Source organism: Xiphophorus couchianus, chromosome 21, assembly GCF_001444195.1.
Source record: "Xiphophorus couchianus chromosome 21, X_couchianus-1.0, whole genome shotgun sequence".
Classification (NCBI taxonomy): Eukaryota; Metazoa; Chordata; class Actinopteri; order Cyprinodontiformes; family Poeciliidae; genus Xiphophorus; species Xiphophorus couchianus.
Genome location: NC_040248.1, coordinates 11809792 through 11831102, shown reverse-complemented (window position 1 = coordinate 11831102; position 21311 = coordinate 11809792). Strand labels below are relative to the sequence as shown.

Below are 21311 nucleotides of genomic sequence, written 5' to 3'. Positions count from 1 at the left end.
AGCTCGGATCTAGCTTGTGTACGCGCGAACAAAAACAGGCAGCCATTAACACAACCCAGGTGAGATGGCTGCACTCTGCAGCACCCTCAGCAGCCAAAACTCCAGACACAAATAAAGCCTTTCTTTTCTCTCAGCCCCCATTTCTCCGCCTGCACCCGCACTCCAGCTTGCACTCATCAAAGGGGCGCCCTCATTCAGCAGGCCGTAACCTGAGCCCGCCGCCTTCCCGCTCAGGTGTAACCGATACAGGTAGAGGGGCTTAGATGGGGGAAGGAGGGAGGGAAAAGGAGAAGGGGAAAACACATAGGCAGCATTCAGGAGCTGGGACAAAGAGCAACTAATGAGAGGCAGGACAGGAGAAGGGGGATTGAGTTGGGGGAAATGTATATCCCAGCAGTGATGAGTGTGTTGAAGGTAGAGGAGTACTATTTTATTCCCCAGAACAGAATATATTGAGAGTAATAGCCAGTACATGAACAGCTAACGCACAGAGGAGAGCTTTTCTCTCCACTGTCGTCTTAGCCAAGTTTCCTGAATTCTTTCCTGTCAGGTTAAACTAACAACTTCCCGTCAGGATGAGGAGGGTGGTCCTGCAAAAGTGAACTTCTCTTTCTCCCCCTGTACTCTTACAAACATACGATTGCATGCCTCTGAACACACTCAACTGTCCTGTAATAGTGGAAGCAGAACACAACTTTCACATTTATCCTACTGGAGAAGGATGAACGATTAATGGCGCTCTCTTGCACACAAATACAGACTTGTGTTACGGGACTTAGGATGGGTGGTGGTTAGGGGGGGCAAAGAAGGAGAAACAGTTAGTGGAAACTCTTACAGCGCACCTTCATCATCTAATGGGAGCCGTAAAAAAAGTTTTGCTGCCAGGCACATTTATTGAAAATGAGCAAAGGAGGAGGCTAATGGAAAAACAGCTCCCAATGTCTGCAACTGCTAAACCAGACCACACATTGCTCTGCAGAAACCTGAATGTGTAAACAACTCTAGATGATGAATTCAGATGAAAACAGCAGCAGCAAGCCATTCGCATGAAAACACAATGTGCGGTGCTGCAAGTTACTGTAACTTTCAACAGCTTTTTTTAATACGCATTGAAATAAATTAGGTTCTTTTCGTGTCAGTTTGGATGCAGCATCAGAAATCTGCGCACAAGTACCTACCCAGTAGAAACAGGCCCCTAGCCCTAACTGTAATACTCTGGTATAAAAGGCAAAAAACATGTGATCTTCTGTTTATTTCTTGAAATCAATCATGGTGGACTCGCATGCTGCTCAGAGAAGAGTGGTGAAATAGAAGGCGAGGACTCCTGAAATGAGCAATTATTAGGCAGGCTTTTACACGAAGCAGATTCTGTGAGTCAGACTTCATGAGTGGCCCACATGCTTTCAGTTTGAGTAGATTTTAGTACTGCTTTTCTTCCCTTTCTGGTGTAATTTATAGTGTGTTGATATGGATTGTAATTTTATATTATTTTTTTTACTTCTTACAAGAGCAGTCTGACAGTCCCAACAGTTGGTTTTCCAACTTTCAATGACAAGAGGACAGCAGCAAAGCCAAAATCTGGCATGACCGTTGGGTGGGTAAAAATTGCATTTTTTACCCACCAAGAGTGTGTAATTAATTGCAATTGGTTGCATTTTTATTAAAAACTATATATCAACAAAATAAGCTACATTCTCAATTCAAAAACCCCTTTTGCTGCCAAACTACTGAGTAAATAGACATGTGAGCACAAAAACAAAGATATTTATTGTTTATTCTCTTAATTAGGTTATTCATCCATCAGGCAAAGTACTATTCTACTAATTCAGCTTTCAAATGTTTCAGGAACCCCTGATCATTCATGCAGCTTCTTTGAAAAACGCTTTAAACATTTTTAACTGTGGACCCAACAATGGCGTAGGGAACATCTTTGCTTGCTGCTGTTTGTTTGTTGCAGATGTTTTGCATTAAGATGGTATTTTAGGCTTGAATAATTCAGTGATAGGCCATCTTTTTTTGTCCAACATCCTATCAGATTGTTTTGAGGCAGGAATTAGAATAGAAAGAGAAACACTGATCAGTAGTGAGCCAAGAGTAGCAGCTTTGACATACGTTGCTGTTATTCACAGATGTTGCTTGTGTGTCAGATTTATGAGTGTACCAGAAACAACACGCAAGTACAAAGGTTCCACTCAGAACTTTTGTAGGCTAAAATCAAGAAATAAATAAACAGTCCCGGCCCTAACAATAAATCATTGAAATGCAAAATACATCCAATTACATATCAGTGAATAGGTAGTTGCTAAAGTCATCTATGGACAAAACACAGAATTAGCATTATTAGCTTGTTCTGCTAATAGCAATTAACCTGGAAGAATTCCCTTTTGTAGACAACATAACTATATTTTGTTGGTTTTTATTTTATTTTAGCTGACAATTAGCTCTGCGTTTAAAAAAAAACAAATCCATTCAGACACTGAAGTCTTTATCAATCTTCTCAAACCGTGGTGGTTATCTCCAATAGTTTTTGTTTTATCATTATCATTTCACAGACTAACATAGTATCACAATGACCAGAGAAAAAATAACTATGATGCCTTCTGTAACCTCTGGATAAAGCCTCGCAGATTTGTTCCTTCTCATTCACTCTCTTGTCCACAGAGAGGCCCATCAGTAGCGGGTTTACTCTGTAAACAAACAGCAAACTGCTTGGATCCAGGAGGCAGCAGAGCTGAAGGCCTGTGGCTTTTGTGGCTGTTTGCATTATGGACACTACTCAGGACAGCTGGCTGTACATGTGTATCGAGCACCTGTCACAGCTGTGAGAGTCAATAACTGTAAACCACACTGAACCACCAGCCAAGCGGACACACAACGGGTTACGCTGCCCCGCTTTGAAACGGCTTACCTGTTCGGTTTGTTCCAAAATCGACACAAGAACGACATGACATGAGCAGAGACAGAGATGATACTTTGTTGTATCAGCGGTATGAGTAGCCCCCTCGTATATCATCAGTCCCTAAAAGGCAGCCCTGTTCCTCTGAGCCTGTCTGTCTGATTCATTAGTCAGCTGGGTCCTCTGTTTGCTTTGTCTCAAGATGAAAAGTTGGCCTGACATCTATGTCCAAGTTTTTCCATCCATCGCTCCCAGAGAGGTCACAGACGTAGAGGCAGATGGAGCCTCCTACGCATCAGGGTGACTGATAAAACACAGAACATCCACCCCGACAGCTCCACTAAATTAGCAGCTCAGCTTGTGTTTGTATACTGAGACTGTTTTGTTTTAGCCTCAACACAAGGATCAGTGCAGCGTGGCGAACTTCTAAAATACAGTCTTGTATTGCAGGTATAAAACAGCTTGAGCTTTCCAAATTAGGCAGTTCAAGGAGAAAACGGCATTTCTGTAACCACATTAAAAGATAAAGTAAAGACATTTCTTAGAATCCAGAAACTTAAACAGACCGCTTTCACTAGATTTATGGGTATTTTTTCTGTCTGGAGAACAGAGAACATTTAGGGCAGACATCAGGCCTAAAGACGTTCATGAAAGACGACAAAGAACAAAAAAACAAAAGTTATATAACTGCAGTTTCTCATAGAGCTGCTTTGACGGCTCTAGAGTAGCTCGATGGAAAGAACACACATTCCTAACTTTACAAGTCGTGGATCTTCATTAAGAGCAGTTAGTTTATTTTGGTGGTAGATTGTTTCTTGTTAAATAAACACCTTTAATTACAAAAGTATCCATTTAAGCCAGGAGAATTTAGCATACTCCGATTTTTGCCAATAAAATGCTTTTATTTGAGAAGCCAGTTCTGGTGAGGTTATTAATGCCTGCTAAATGTGATTCAGTTTTTAGGTGAAACAACTGTTTCATAACCATCATATAGGCCTGCATCAACTTTCACAATCATGCCATTGGCACCATTTTTATTGGTGGTTATTTATGAAAAAGCGGATGATTGTGGAAGTAGGAGGCAGTGAGTCACCAGTGATCTTTCCTGTCAAGCATGAACTGAGACCAGAATGTGTTAAATGCTTCTGGCCAGAATAACTTTTATAAAAGTGAAAAGGTTTAAAAAGCAAAAACTCCCACTTTGGATTTTACACAGAAAGGTTATGGGTGGCATACTGTACTCTTAAATGATCAAGCTGTTTCTAAACAACCAAGCAATGGATTATTTTGGTTTATCGATAACTAGGTCTATCAAGATTATAAGAAGCTGTGGTTTCTGAACCTCTACAACATTTTCTGTTTTTAGACCTCTCCTAAGATTTAAATTCATTCATGTAAGATGTTAGAGAAACAACCAGTGTGACACTGCATCCCTACTTCTCCTATTGGCCATTCAGCTGGATGAAAGAAAACTACAACACTCTCTCCTTCCATTACAAAAAAAGAATCAAGTTCAGTTGTTTGGAAATGTTTCTGCTCTTGAAAAACATGAGGTGAAAATGTAAAAAAAAAAGGGAAAAGAAAAGAAGTGCCAACTACCACTCTTATTAAGGTAATAGAGATCTATTCACAAAAGATGTAAAGATGTCAAAGTGATCACTTGTCAATGAACTTTACCTAAGGAGCTACTTGTTTGTTCAGGTTGCCAGACTGTACTCAGATTGCCCTACTTATTATTTGCCGATATAAGCTTATTATACTCTAATTAGGATAAGGATAATATTCTTTGCAATAAGCTCTTGATAACTAATACAAAATGTAAATATTTTAGCTATGCGAGCTAGTACCTTGAGAAGCGGGACTTTGACTGAAGAGAGTCATACCTTGAGAATCTCATACTGACAAAAGCCTGGTCATAAAATAGCATTTGCATAGAAAATTATCTCATCATTAGTGTTAAAATATTTGGAAAAGCTGTTGGCCACATCTCCAAGACCAATTGATCTACATTTAGACTAAATAACGGGTACTACAAGAGTTATCTAATCAAGGTAGAAAACTTATAAACTCACTTAATAAACTTTGGTCTTTCCTTAAGGCTTAATTTTTCTTGTGAAGGCTGATGCCTCATGCTTCAAGAGCTAAAACATAATCACATACCGGGCAAGGTATAAATATTTTACAAGATAAAAAACCCCCCTCAAAACAGCAACATTTAAACATGTGGTGTTACTTAATGAGATATAAATTCTTGGAGTACAAGTCTCAAGAGACACACCCCAAAGCAGGAACAACTAAGAGACAATGCAACACAGTATTTGTGGTGCACAGGCATGTATCATGACCATAGCTATGCAAGTGCCTTATAAGATGATGAGCAGGAGAGTCACTTGACAGAAGTTCATTGTGAGCGTGCTAAGTAAAGACAGCGAGGGACCCTGTCCTCTCGGGCCACTGCCAGTCCCATTGTCCCCCTGCCTCTGTGGATAAATTCATTTTGACAACCCTGCTAATTGGATAAAACCAGACTGGAGCCTCCTCCCTGAGCTCTCACATTCCATCTGCTTTCTGGCATGGAGAAGGCACGCAGGAGGGAGGGAGGAGGTGAAGTGCTCGCAGGGTAGTAACTCCAGAGGAGTTGAGCTGTTGAATATTTATCACCTCCCCAAATTTGCCCCCCCTTCCTCCAGTTTTACGTCTTTTTACACTCCATGCCCCCCTCCCAACATTTCACTCTGGAGGTTCTCCAAACACCACAAAGCCCCCCCTCTAGATAAACACATGCGGTGTCAAGTGTGAGGAGTGCCGGGGGTTCAACTGCCCCCGCTTGAGCCCTAGGCCCACAATGCCGAGCTGCATAGCTGCCATGCGGGAGGCCGGTTGCCCCTGGCGACGTTAACAGGCAGAACGCACCTTAATAGAGTGGAGAGTCATTGTAAAGCAGTGAGCCGGTGCACGGACAAAGACCCCGCAGACCCCTGGAGAAAAGGGAGACGCTGCTCTGAAGGGCCCGGGGAAGAGCTGATGGGCCCTTCTCAATGACCAAAGAGAGAGGAAGAGGGGGATACGTGGCAGAGAGGTTAGAGAGTGGAGAGTCTGTGGAGGCAGGAGGGAAGAACAGGGGGGTGGTCAATGCCTTTATCGATTGATGTGAAACGGTTAAAAGAGGTTTATGAAAGCAGCGGTAGTGGGGGCGGTGACTGGGAAAGCCGAACAGCAACTTAAATTAATATAGAGGACGTCGACTGGCAGGCGAGCGGGAGGAGAGAGCAGAGCCTCGTCAATGAGAGGGAGTGTTTGTGAGAGTGTCCCAACATATTTTCCCCTTACTCTGTCAATCTGGTCGCTGGCCTCTCGGTCGCCGCCTGGGATTTGTGCCGAGCGGCGCGCGATGAGACGAGTGCTGAGGTAGCTTAATAAACCAGTACCCTGCCCGATTTACCATCAACCTCATTTACAGGAGATGGACATACAACACAAACAACAAGAAGCCCTTTTTTGAATTTAACCACCCATAAGTATTCCCTCAATCAGCACATTCTCAACAAATCTGTGGCACAAACATTTCATTTTGCAATTCTGTCATAGCAAACATCTAATTATAGTACAATAAATATTGCTGCTGTGAGCAAACTTCACTGTGGACTGATCTTGGTGTGTTCTTTAGTCCAATCAAAAGTTTCATAGATCATTTGTCATAGCTGGTATTATGAACAACTGTGCTACTAGCCACAAACTTGGCCTTTAGTAATGCAGTAGTACTGGTTCTGGAACAATCCTGGGGTAAAAGTACTACAGTCCAAGATAATCCCTTCAAATTACCTTTTTACCCTCTTTATACTTTTAAACAAGGATTTTTGGTGAGGCTCTCAGCTTTCTACTCACTGTGTGTAGCGGTGAGACACACACACACAGTGAGCCAGCCTTAATTCTCACAATTCCACCTGTTCTGAACATTGCTCTTTTTACAAAAATGGGAAAATATGATTTTCATAACTTTTCCTGTTTCCAAAATCAAGATGGGCAATTAAAGTTAAAATTTTTCTGAATTTTGTTATTTTCAAAGTTATGCTACTGTAATAACAGATCAATTAATTTAGGGCTTTGCTAGAGGTACCAATAATAGTTGAGGGCACTGCAAGTGACATATACTGATTGCATGAAAAGTCAAACATGATTCCTGTTTAGTTGGTCAGTGTAAAGCATTGTCAAGCTCATAACTTTTGTCTTTGTGAGTATAAATGTTTTAACAAAAAATACACAGATGTTGGTCAAAGCCTTAAAAAAATGAGCCACGTAATTTTTTTTTAAGATTGTCATTTTAAGAATTGGCAGGATGATAAAATGAAGCTGAATAATGATAGAAATGTCAGTGGGTCGTAAAGCTAACTTCTGTTAGCACGAGGATGAGCTTGTTCAATTAACCTAAGCCAAGATATGCTTAACATTAAAATTTTAACCACAGATACATTACTACAGACTGGCTATTTCTGTAGAGTCTGTATTCAGTAGGGATTTTGTGATTTTGTTATTCTTTCATGCCACCATTTAGGCAGAATTAAAAGAAAATAAGAAAAAAATAAACACTTTAATCCACATACTTGTTCTTTTCAACCCACTATTTGGCAGCCTTAGCATTAGATAATAATATTAGAACCTGTTTAGCATTAATTTTACCCTTTTATAGCCTAACCCAGGATGCAGTTAGGTGGATTTTGCCTCTGAAGGTAGTGAAGAAGTTTAAAGCAATGCATGTATGGGTTGAATATGTCAGCAGGACGAGTCATTCCTAACTATTCCTGGAAAATGTGTTAGTTAGGACAGAGTTAACATTTGGTAAGCAGAGTATTATTCAAATTAGTAGATTATTTCATTAATTTGTCAGTCACAATCCATGTAGACAAAGTTCAGGGTTTTTTTTTAAAGAGTTTTCTCACTTCTGTCACCTCTGGAGACACACTGCTCAAAAAGAAAGTGATCATAATCTGCCAATTTTCCTTTAATCAGCTCAGATTAGCGAGTCACTCTTAATAAAAATCAGATGTTGTTTTAAAGGATAACTTCATACTTCCTTCAATTTATGCTGGATTCATAACTTCCACCTCTGTCAAAGTACCTCGCTGATAATAAATTACAAATCTGTATGAATGACAATGATCCTAATCGGTGCATCATTGCTGACCCAAAATGTAGCCATTGATGAGCTAGTTGTTATCTTGCCAAAAGTTAGTATAAGTTTACTTCATCGTAAACGTATACCAAGTTTATTGCATTAGTATATTATCACATCAGTGTACATGCATTATTGATCTACAAACCTACTAAAAAGACGCCTTTACTGAGAAAAAGCAAAAAGTAATTTCACATAATTCTTTCACAAATCAGCCATTTTGCTTCAGAGTGAAAATGCTATTGTCTCTGGCTAACCCAAGCTGGAGTGGACTCTCCCTACTCTTGTTTTATATTCCACACAAGAAAATGAGTGGAATATAAAACAGGGAACAGATCCTAAATTGATTCCCAGTTATCGCCCCGTTCCCCCGGAGCGCTCCACAGCCAGAAGGGAACATTATGGAGTCTAATTTGGCAAGAAAATACTGCTCAACAGGTGGATAGGGGGTCAGTCCAAATCCAACCCCACACCCACTCGAAACACCCCTGTTCTCATGCCGTAAAATTACACATCAAAAGCATCCCTAATGAGGCTGAGAATGCACCCCCTCCCTTCAAAATAAGCTCTCTTAAAGACCCACACACATATTTATCCCTATGCTTTACAAAGTATTAACAAGCTGTTTGCCCGTCCAAGCGCTCCTTTACACCCACCCCTGCAACCAATCCGGCACTAACGAGCTACAGGGCGTCTGGAGGATTAAGGGATGGGATCTGGACGTTACTGCGTTGTGGAGGAAGGCGGCGTTCTAATCAATTAGGCACAGCGCCATTTGCATAATTTAGATAACGAGGCCGAATTAGCCGAGCAGAGCTAATTATGATGCCATGGTGAGCACATCCACCCACATTCCTAGGCTTGGGATAGTGATGCCAATATGCCCAGTGGGGCCATGGGAACAGGACGGGATGATCACGGCCACCCAGACCTGATGGGAGGTGAAGAAGAAGAGAAGGAAGAAGGATTGTTTGAAAGAGAAGAAGACAACAAAGAAGATGACCATTTTTCGCCATCTGGGAGCAAAATATGAAGGATTTTTTTGTAATTTGTTGCGTAATCACAATCATACAATTGCAAGGGGAGTAAGAAATTACATATAAAAAGACTAAAATATTTCTGTTTTGGGAAAAAAAAAAATGTCATGTCTGTCACCATGTGACCTTTATGAAGATATGAAGGTGTTTGCTTGAGGCATGACATCCTGTTGTATATCATATGTTTGAAACTCTATTTTTTTTTAAAAAGTAATTTAACAGGTACATGGTCTAGAATATTTGACTGATATGCCAAGCCTACTTTCTGCCTGAACCTGGATTTTTAATTTTCTGGATTCTCCCAATCTTGATGGCAATACCTGATACAGTAAAGCAGCCATTGGGACCAATCCAGAGAGAGTAAAGGTCTTCCACTCCTCCTCCTTTTCATTTGTGAATAGTAGACATTATGTCTACAATACAAATGCAAAGACTCCATAAAAGCTCTACAGACACTTTTCTGAGTATCTAGAATCTCTTTCTATAACACTTTTCCAAGGCCAGATTAAGCCAACTGGACTCCAATCTTAAAGACTCTTCCTTCAGCTAACAATTTATGAGATGTGTTTATTGATAATAATTGATTTTCTGTTGCTTTTATGCATGTGCGGATAACTGTATATATGTGGAACTACAATGCAAAGTGTAAAAAAAAAAACCTTTCTGTAGAAGATTTTAGTGCACATTTAAGACAACAAACCTGGACTTCTTAAAGATTCAGTTATTGAAATATCTTATTTGTAAAGCTAAAAAGTCTATATTGTTAAAGACTAGTACCGTCATGCTCCCATGAACCCAAAAGTTTAGCATCTCCCTCAACTTATGAGCTGGATGTTCACTACACCACTAACACTCACATATTTCATTTAACCACAACCATTCTGTGACAAATGAACAAGCGATCACACCATTACATGGTAAAAGTATATTCACAGAGGCACATAAACATGCAGACCTGATGAAGTTTTTCCAACACCAAATGCCAACAGGCAAAAACACAGACTACCACTTATTCTCAAGCCAGAGAGATAAAATACTGCAGGCCAATGTGGGCTTTTATAGCTGCCTATACTGTACATGCAGCCTGCTCCCTGTGTGTTCCTGCAACATCGAGAGGGAGGGAGAGTGGGTATTGGATGGGTTAAAGGGGGCCCCAAACTCTTTTGGCAGCTCATGCATCAGAGTGAATGGAACCAATTATAAATCAAGAGCAATTTCTCCCCATTATTCAGCAGGAACCCGGAGAAGACAAGGGGGGGAAAGAGGGAGAGCGAGAGTTTGCCTGACCCTAAAACTCTCAGTGGGAGACGAAGGAAAGACGAGAAAAGCAGAGCAGATGAAAAATTATATGAAAAACAGATATGGGGAGACATCAGGAGGGAGAGATAAGGCAAAGACAGGCTGTGCAGCTGTATGGAACAGCCAAAGGAGAAAGTTATAGCAACAACAGATACAGAGAAAGGGAGAAGAAGCAGGAAATTGAAGAAAAGGCCATGAGGCGTCAGCCATGTCTGACATGGCGCAGCTGAGTTTGGCTGCAGGTTTTGAAGTGAGAGCTGGTGGATCTGAAACGGTTTAGTGGAGAGGACAAACAGCTGGAAGACAAAAAAAAAGCTTGAAGTTTCAGGAGCTGGGTTTGTGACACGCTGGAGAGCTACCACTTGTCCCATCACTCAGAACCGCCCGCAGATGTCCACAATCCTCCTCTAGAAATATCAGAAACTAAAACATTAACCGACAGACAGTTTTTTACAAGCAGACGGAGCCATTCTGTCGATGGAAAATTCCAGCTCTGATAACCTCAGGGGCCCAATAAGTAAGTGATCTGGTGCCCAGTGATTTATTCTGTTGAATCATGTCTTCTCCTGCCAGTCTGACATTCTTCAATGATGACTTTTCTTGCAACACAATAAATCTGATTACTGGTTAAAGACCTGGAACACGAACAAAATTCCCCTTAGATGTATTTTTGATGCTTTTTATTGTTGCTGGAGAAAGGAAAACAATGTGCAGTTAATATTCCTGGAGCACAGCTTGCTGTCAGACAGGCAAACCTCCTAAATGAAAATTTCCCAAATACACGCAACTGTGAGGCTTAAAGTGTGAGTGCAAACCTCAAGCCTGTGTGCAAATGATCTATTAGAGCGTCTGGGTTGCTTTTGGCTCGTAATAACGCCCCCCTAATCTTTGTCCAAATATCTGCTTTGCACACACTGAATTATTTGTCTACACACAGAGAGAGCTTTCTTAGTGGAGTCTGGAGTTGATCAATGATCTAACGATGCAAACACAGCACTCGAAAACTGTGTGTTTGCCTGTTTGTCTGTAGAGGGAACCCAGAGGAAGGCTGGAATAACTTCATTATCCAATCAAGAGCGCCTTAAGTTTTGCTTTAAGCAGTGAAACTAATGAAGTCAACTGGCTCTAAAGGTTCAGAATAATCACCATTAACATGTTAATTCAAGTGTGATTTAGAGATGCACCTATCAGAGATTTTATAGCCAATTTCAAAGCATGATTGTGTAAAGATCTGAATTGTCATGTGAGTTGAGTTGATTCTGGTTTTTCTTGACATGCTAAGCATACCTACAAACCTCTTTTTTTATATTTTATTCACAAACTGAAAACTATCCAAACAACAGCTCAAAAGAAAATAAAACACTAACTTTCCTAAAAACCAGCCCAAGGCAGCAGAGCTGTCTGTCTCTCTGCTTCACTGGAAATCTACAAATAAAGTAAGAGCTTGCAGGTTAGAAGACAGAGGCATTTATAAATTAAACCCCAATAAAAGGAACTGGAGCATATCTCATTTGACTCTTTTCAAAACATATTATTGCTTCCCCACTCTTCTTTTTCTTTTGCTACATACAAGTGCATCATATCACAAGATACAAAACGTCCACTAGTAAGTGAAAACACAGACCAATCGAATGTTTGAGAGGAACGGACTACTATACAATCATAAGTCTGATTATTGTATCATTCATAATTTTTTTGCAAATATACAAAATTATTAATTAGGTCATTGTATTCAAACAAAAAGTATTTATATTCAGAAAAGAGTTGATGTCACACCGTGTTTCTGAGAGACAGCAGTCAATGTTACACAGCCCTGCTGTTAAACAGGAGTTTTCAATAATTTTGTAACAAAAGCAACATTGTTATTGATTCCTTTTGAAACAAGGAATCAAGCGTCTCATATTAGCAAGAACAGTATGGTTGACATTACTAACCATAGACAAATTTCTCTGTGTATTCCCTGCAAAGTTGGTGGACTTTTACCCCTACCTACCTATCAGATACAGTAAACAGGTCCAATCCAACATTTTAGAAAAAAGTTCCTATTCCTGTATGAGGTCATCATGAACCATGACTTGAGCCGTCATTACAGACTTGATGGCTTTTATCATCTTATATTAACAATTAGTACAATTTGTGTGCTTTTCCCTTTACAGATTGTGCTTTAACCGTAGAGTTAGTATTTCCCTTCCTTTAAGGCTAGACTTGTGAATAGTTACGAAAGAGTTATGTAAAAGTTATGTAACATATATAAAAAAAAATGCTGATTCTTCTGAGTCAAAGTGCTCAGAAGAATCAGATGGGGACCAGAATATGACAAGTTTCCTTGTGACTGGTCGGTCCATTTTGATGAATACCATTCATTACACATAACATGCTTTATTAAACTTCTTGAGTGTGGAAGATTTTACTGAAGAGAGAAGTCTCAACTAGCTATATTCAGTATCGGTATGGTATTTAAAAAAGAAGCCAGAGGATGCACAAACAGCTTAATAAGGCTTTAGAAAGGAAACAATTGCCACCTGTTCATTAATGCAGCTACTTTTTAACAGAGGCGAGATTTAATTAGGAAGCAGGAACTTGAATATTTCATAACAAGGTTGCTCAGAAGAATAATTTTCCATCTGTGCTACAATATGTTAGAAAATGCTGGAAACCTTTTAGACATCTCAAGGTTAAACCATCTGCAAATAACTGATTCTTCAGCTCCTTTCCTGACATACTTTTCATTCTCCCACTATCTTAATCGTTTTAACTACAGTCCTCTCAAACTTTCTCCTTCACTATCCCTTCCATTTTCACATCACATTCCTCCATGACCCCCTCTGTGGCCCTGGCTGGCAGTAAGGATCAAGAGAAGAGAGGTATGCAGCCCCAGGGGAATGGGGGAGCGGACTCCCGGCCACCTGCCAGCCCAGGTGTCCTTCTTAGGTTATCCAATGTCCGACTGGACACAGGAACTCTCTCTTGGGGGCCCAACCCTCCAATCTGTCATCGCCACAAGGACTAATGCACCGTATGTCAACGAGCCAACATTATGATCAAAACAACAAGTGATGGATTCCATTGCAGAGAAATGGTTTTGATTGGACGACTAACACGTGCGCACATGTGCCGCAAAAGGCCCACAGATTCTGCCTGCAGGGTGCTATGACAACATAAGCATACTTGCTGTCAGAAAGATGAAAGTACGCCCTCGAGAAGGATTTTTTTTTTCTTCCTCTTTTGTCAATTAATGCCAATGTCACACCCTCTAGTAATAACAATGCCGCTTCCCAGCGCCAGAGTCCGAACTGGTGCGTGCCAAACGTGAAATGCAGGCGCCAACAGAAAACCTTCTGGTCCCGCCGGCTGTTTCTTATCTGAAAAATAATCTTAAAACACACACTTTATAGACTTTGATTTGCATCCAGATGTGGAAGCACACCAGACAAGCTAAATCCACTTGTTTCTTTAGTGACTCAAAGATCTGTGATACGTGTGAAAACACTGCTCAAGTTACAGTCACTGGAATCAAGGTAAACCAATGTTTCACGCAGCTGCAGTATCAAAAATGCTCAGGTTTTTGCATTCGGAGCAGAATGACATCACACTTGTCATACCCTAGTCTATGGCTGAGCACTGCCGGTCAGGTGACTGAAAGAAGACTTCTTATTCTTCTCCGCCAATTGCAGGAAAGATATTTAGCTAAAGATTGGATGTAGTGAAACACACAGACAGTCCAAGGTGTGAAAACTAAAGGAGTGCCACCACCTGTGAATGTACATTAAAGCCACTGGTATTGTATGGCTATGCAACTCGCCACCAAAAGCACCAACGTTTCGTGGTTGTAACACGCAGTTTAGTTAAAAAGAAGTTATAGCTGTTGTGTGAAAAAATCATTTCAAATTAGTCATTTTTATAAGAAAATGTAATTTTATGCAATATATCTTTAGAAACTTAAACTTCTTTTTTTCTAAGGGTCAAATAGATTTTGTGGCTCTATTTTAATTGTATTTCTTTGTAGAAATTCTTTAAAAGGCTCTTGGGGTTAAAAAACTTTCTGACATCTAAAGTAGTCCTAACTATTTGCCATAGGTAGATAATTTTATAAATGTTACTTTGAATCCAAGTAAAATCTGAGATACTGTAATATTGTTACATCAGGTCGACACACCTATGACAATCTCCTGCAAGCTAATTTTCAGAACTACATTCAACTCTACATTCAAGAGTTAGATTCCTATTGTTCAGTCTAGTCTGGATAATAGGGACTTCTGGGATAAAACCTCACTACAATGTCAAACTACAACTTTCTTTTTCCTGATTCCCATCAGCCATTGCTTGAATAAGAAAACCAGATTCTCTAAGCTTGATATCATGATTATAGGTCAGAAAAGGTTGAGCAAAAGCAAGTAATCCTAGGACTGGGGATATATTTTTTAAAATATTTGTCAGCATTGCTTGAAATGGTTGGAGCCACTAGGGGAAAAAAAATACCTACTTTTGCTGATTAGGTTAACATGAGTCAAAAGTTGCCTTAGCAGCCAAGAAAAACTCTTTAAATCATCCTAATAAATCTACTCTTACAGTGGCTTGGGAAGTGTAATGGCACTGGAGTTGATTAGGAGCTTATGGCACCCCTACTTAATCAAAAAGGCCAAAGTAGTGTGAGAAAACAGGCAGATAATCAGATTGGAATCATTTAGTTCCAACTTTGATCCGCCCGCCTGTCAGAGATGATCAGCAAAAACAACAAGAACCCAACGAGCGAACAACAAGGCCCCCTTCTTTCTACTGAAACCAATTAATTCGCTTATAGGCCCAGCGCCTAATTGGGGGAGGCCAGGCCATTCGTTTCGACTTTTAATCCAAGTGACACTGATTCAGCAGGAACAATCGGGCCCTCTTGTCCGATGCCATGTCCGTCACTGAATTACAGAGGTCCTCCTCCATGTAAAGAGGCGGCGGAGGCTAAATGTAATCCAAATCACAAAACGACACCTGGGGTTGGAAACTTGAGCCCCTGTGGCTGTTCCAGCAGGCCTTCTCTACCCCCTGCTCTTCCTGGCCAACACTCATTAGCAGTCTGGAGGACTGGCAAGCATTTTTCTCATTAAATCAGACCTGAAAGAGAGGATGATATCAGGACAGACTCTCCTGACAGCACCTAGATTCCCGTAAGGCAGCTCCAGCAGCTGCCTGTTTACTAGAAGCTTTTAATAGGGTCATTCTGACAGCAGGACTTTAGAGTGAGGAGAATATACTCAGTTGGGCTTGTTTTGTTATATGGGCAGCTACACCGACAAGAGACCAAACTGATGAGAATAAACCTCATTTTAGACATGCAATTTCACCAAAATGAACAGTATAAAAACTGCTTTTAAAAGATACGCAAGATTTCTAGGTGCTACAGCTTTCTTATGTCAAAACTCCACTCCTTTCCGAACTCAAATGTGTCACTCTACTCTTAGTACTATCAAAAGAGCCTTTTTAAGTATAAATACTATAGTTCACTTTGGAATTACGGGAGAAACTTCTACGATGGCTAAGATTTAAATATGGTACCTGGAAAAACTAGTCGATAAGATAACTATAAGGATGCAAAGAAGTATAGATGGGTGACTAACAGGCAAATAAATGGACAAATAAATAGGCAGGTTCATTTATAGAGAGGGAAAAGTATGGAAATACAAATAGTTTTCCCTTTCCATGCTTATCCAGACATTGAAAACAGCTGCCGTGTATAAAATGTTATCTTTTTCTGACTTCTTGCAACTCTGTCATTCATTTTCTGTGTTTTCTACGACAGAAAGACGTCAACAAACGAGCTCCATCACACTCCGCACCCCTTCAGTCTGCTCCCTTTGGATATCATGGGGATAAATGCGGCTCTGCTCCCCAGGTCTTGTTTTGCCTTACCCTATGGGGAACGACTATAGGCTGCGGCCTGCAAACCCTGCAGACATTGTCCCAACTAAAAAGACACTAATGCGCGTTAAAAACAAAACTCCTAGAGTCTGCGGCGTATCACTCTGCGATCTTAGCTCTGCTTTAACACGTATTGTGTTGTAATACATCGCAGGAGTTTAGAGGAAAAGTTTGGATAACACAAGCGCAGGCTTATCGTCCAATCAACAACAAGCTAAGCCCGACAACAAAGTTAATTCCACTTATAATAAGCAAATCTGACACTGACGAGCACATCGTACACGAAGATCCAAACACCGACAGCGTCAACGAAGACGGTTTTGGAAAGGTTTACGTGATTTTCTAAAAGAGCAAAACAAAACAAAATGCGGCTATCACAGCACACACTTCATGATCTAGAAGGTTGTAAAAAGTTTCTCGGTGAATAAAGAAGCAGATCGTTCATTAAATCACGACAACAACTGGAAGCACGTACCAAAGTAGATGAGTTTATTGATAGATTAGTAATAGATGTTCCCAGGCAGCGTAGCGCCACAACAGCACGGACCGCATGAAGCCATAAACTCACCAAATCTGGCTGTAACTTTGCTGTTCTCACGATCCTTCCCCTGGCTTCTCTTCTGAGTTGTAGTTCTCTCTCAAAAATAATAAAAAAAAAACAGACACTTTTCACTTTTCTTCTTCTTCCCTTTCTAAAGCTTAGCTGCTTTAGTAATTTACTGCGATGCCACCGACATTTTCTTCCTTCGGCTCCCCAAGTTCTCACACTGAAAGGCCGTTTTTGGATGACTGAGCTCTCAAACAATTCCTCCCTTTTGGAACGCCTTTTCGGGTCCTCCCACTTCCCAAGCAAGGAGGAGGGATCTGAACAATGGGGACTGGCTCCCAAAAAAAGGAAAAAAAAAAAAATCCCTGAGCTGGGTACTGCACTGTCGATTTTCCACCAATTTCACTATACATTAGGGCTTTCAAGAGACAGTCTGCCTGGAACTGGAACATAGAGAGTCTTGTGTATAATTAAAGAAATATAAAACTAAAAGAAAAAACGTATTTGAGTTTAAGTAAGTTTGGGTGGAAAAACAGCACCCCCATCCCCCTTCCCTCCCTCTATTCCCCCCTGATTTGGTATTCCATGATCCCCTCCGAAGTTGTATTGACCCCCTTCCATTGAGGCCTGCAGGCCCTCAGGCGCAGCTGTGTACTGTGCTGTCCTGGTGTTGGGTTGTTGTGGTGCAGACCACTCAAAGCACAGCGATCAGCCTGAACTCACCCCACCACCACCACCACCTCCCTCCCTCTGTGCTCTCACTGGAGATCTCTTCCACACTTCAGTCAGCACACTTTAAATGAGGGGTCCAGTTCATTAATAACTGGGTATTCCTGGATCACAGGGTTTGATTGTGGGGGGGTTTTGGAGGGAAGAATGCAGGAACTCCCACCATGACCAACCACTTGTTGCCCTTGATCAGATGAGTGTTGAACACAAACCTTCACCGTTTGTGTTCTAAAAACTGCTTGGTTAAAAACAACCCATCCAGTTGTATACCTAGACAATTCTTACTAGGTGACTGGTGGGATAGTATCTACTGCAGGTGGTCCACAGATGAGCTAAGAGTACATCCTGGCAAAGATTTTTGAAATGGGCCTCGTGGGCAGAAAGGGGTTGGACAAGTCGCAAACAAAAAAAAGTCCCTTACCTGTCAGTGAAGAAGTTGTCTACAGCCTCTATGCATGTGGAGTCAATAATAAGTTGGAGCCTTCTGATAGAGTGACTGGATTGGATTCCCATCCACTCTTGCTGAAAGGTAACAGTGCTAAACAACTGCCATTCATAAAAACAACCCTATTCAGGTTGTTTTGCTAACCCATGTTTGTACCTAGGTTCAAACATGGACTGATCCAGTCCTGGATTAGTTCACTGTCATAGAATAGGTTTGTAGGTTTGCAACCTAAAATATAGTGACTAATGTATAACTTTAAGGTGATACATTGGATCATTTGAGTTTCTTTGAAGGTGTTATCCCAAATAATTATGGTACATCTTGGTTGCAGATTCAGATTTGACTGAACCCTGGGAGGGTTGCCATGGATCCATGAAATCCACCCTCCAATATGGCTGCTGTGCATATGAAATGTAATAGTTAGTTGAAAACTATTTATCAGTAATTGTGACATTTTCATTTTCGCAGTTTATATGCGACAGTGTCAGCAGCGACAGAAACAATGGCGGGAGATGCGCATTTTGTTGCTGAAAAGGAACTATTTTGACTTTCGGTCGCCAATTCCGTTTCTTGCGGCTCTGGGCTTGTTTTTTTCTTTCTAAAGTCGCTTGCAAAATTAATTAGTCGCGGGCTGCGCTTTTTGGGCTTGGAAATAAGCCGACATAAACCCCAGAATTTGTTTGACATCCAGTTAGTTTTAGTCCATCATTTCCCGGATGATCCGTCACGCTGTGTCTTTGTTAATGTATTTGCTGTGAATGACGTCGAGCTTCGCGTTGCGCTCCAGAAAACTGCAAACATCGAGACTAATACGAACAGCGCGATAAACGTGAAAACAACCACGAGTGAACGTGCCCGTAAAGTTGTGCGACTAAACGCCACTATAATTATTAATATTAAGATAAGTGTCACAAATCTGTGCAGCCATCTGAGCTGTGGAGCCGCAGGAGGAGCGCTGCGCGCTGCGCTGACACCAAACACAGGGCCGTAACACAGAACCTGGAGGCTGGGGCGGGAGGAGGAGGGGGCCAAAAATCCTATTTAGAGTTTTCCAGACAAAAGTGGAACACACAAAAACACGCACAAATTACTAAAGGTTTTTTGCACTGTTGTAACCATTAAACAATCTCCCCATTCAGTTCAACCGTGTAAGTGGAGACACATTGTTGATGTTACCATTATAAAATAACTTGCAATTAAGTATTGGCAAAGCTCAATGTAAGCAACAAAAAAAAAATACTTTTAATGTAACTTAGTTGCTTTCCAAATCAAGTAATCAATAATCTGATTAAAGTTACTTTTTCAAAGTAACTATGCCGTCGCTGGTGTCCAACCATAAATAGCCCCAAGAACAAACTGTACAAATTGAGAACCACTGTTTGAGTTCAAATATCCCCCTTGTCTTAACAGCATTGCAAGTGTGTGATGTTATGTTTCTTCAGCTGTCTTCAGCTGATAAGTATCTTCTAAATATTTAATTGTCAACTTGTTTCCTCACTGATTGTGACCTTTAACTCTTGTGCTGCAGTTTGCCAGCTCCTTACAGGCTCTGTCAGTGTTTTGGTGTTGCTGTTGAACAGGTCTGGCTTCTTCACACTAGCGCCACCTTGCAGCAAGCTGAAGAGTGAATGAAAAAAATGGGGACTCCCCATTCTGATTTAAGAAAAGAAAGAAAAAAAAACCTTATTCCCCCCCCCCGCTTGCCCCAACTATCCATGCTGGGCAGGATGAATTAACCCAAGGACAAAAGGCTTTGTGGGTCGGCCATGAAAGGGCCATTAACCATACTGCATCCCCCCGAGGCCCTGCCCGCAGGACACCGCCTCCCAGAATGCCCCTCTCTCAGCAGGCCGCAATCCCAGCATGCACCGCTCCCCTTCAGCACTAACCCCTATTGCCCTAGAGCTGTATTATAGAGCCTTGCACAGATTGTCATGTAGATGATTATAAATGTTGTTATGAAAGTGATGGAGGGTGAGAGGAGTGTCAGCTGAGTGTGAGCATGTGGTGTGATTTGTGCATCTTGCCAACAAAGATCCTGAGTTAGACCGAATGAGGAGCACCGGGTGAGTTTAGTTTTCTGTCAGGTGGGAATTCATCCGCTCTGCCTCCCTATTAAGAAGGTACATTGTTGATCATTGTGTGTTTATGTATGTGTATAGTAGAAGTGAGCTCTCCTGAAGGGTCTCCACTGCATAACATCATCCCATCTTCAACCGTGGTCACCGCATTGTTTAACTGGGCCCCATGACAACGAGCTGCGCTCTCTCTCGGTCTCTGTGTCTGCTGACCTCAGCAGCTGTGTAACTTCCTCACTGAGACAAAAACAGAATGCATCACCCAAGAACACACTGCTCCAGAATGTGTAAAATCAGCACAGTTGTAGTCCCAAGACCACTAGTTAAGGCATACTGGCTCTGTAGTTAATGATTTTGATGGGGTTTTTTTTTTAGATACTCAAAGCGAGAGCATAAGAAAGTACAAACACACTGATGTCATACCAAAGGAGCCAATATGTCCATATGCGCAATGCCTTGGAAGAGTATTTCTACCTTATGACATTTTCCCCCATTTTCTCAAGGTGCAACCACAAATTCTATTGTAGTTTAAGGAGATTTCATGTGATAGCCCAACACAAATTTACTTGCCAAAGATCTTTCATGGTTAAATGATAAATATAATCTGCAAATTCACTAGGTATTTTTTTTATGTTTCATTTACTATGTACGGATCGTATTGTCCATTTCTTTTCGTCTACCGAAATTCAACTTATTCATACTAAATATTAGTCACTGATGAAAGCTTTTTGAAGCACCATTGAAGTTTCACTAAAACTAAAGAAAATGCAAATACCTGTTGAAGTAGTGATCTTCTATTCTAAACCTGAAGCCAGACTGTGTGGTTCAGTCACAGAGGAACCCATTCCTAACAAAGCCAGGAAACACCAACAGCTTGAAGATTGTGAAGTGAGGAAGCACATCGCTAAATATACACAAGCACATCAGTGGTCACTGCAGAGCCTCCGTGAGACTTATCTGATTCTTCCCAAATGACCACACAGGTCTGGCATGCTTGGATTTGTCTTTTCCAGAATGCAATGCACTGCTTCAAACTTGATAAAAACTTCTGAAATCTCAGTTGTTGCTGATTTAAACAAATATAACTTAAAGGCATGTTGGTGGTGTCAGCAACTCTCCACAAACTGTGTTTCTGTCTCATGCCACATGCCAGAGCAACGGGACAAAGTCATGTTATTTTCTTAATCATAAATTTATCTG

At 41.0% G+C, this 21311-nt stretch overlaps 1 protein-coding gene across 1 annotated transcript in view; it reads right to left on the bottom strand.

Moving 5' to 3' along the window:
* The window catches only part of boc (BOC cell adhesion associated, oncogene regulated), a 33608-nt gene extending 16494 nt beyond the window's left edge, over positions 1-17114 (bottom strand). The window contains exon 1 of the mRNA XM_028004854.1: positions 16881-17114. The gene's annotated coding sequence lies outside the window, so the exon portion shown is untranslated. The remainder of the gene's footprint in view (positions 1-16880) is intronic.
* Positions 17115-21311: the final 4197 nt, after the last annotated feature.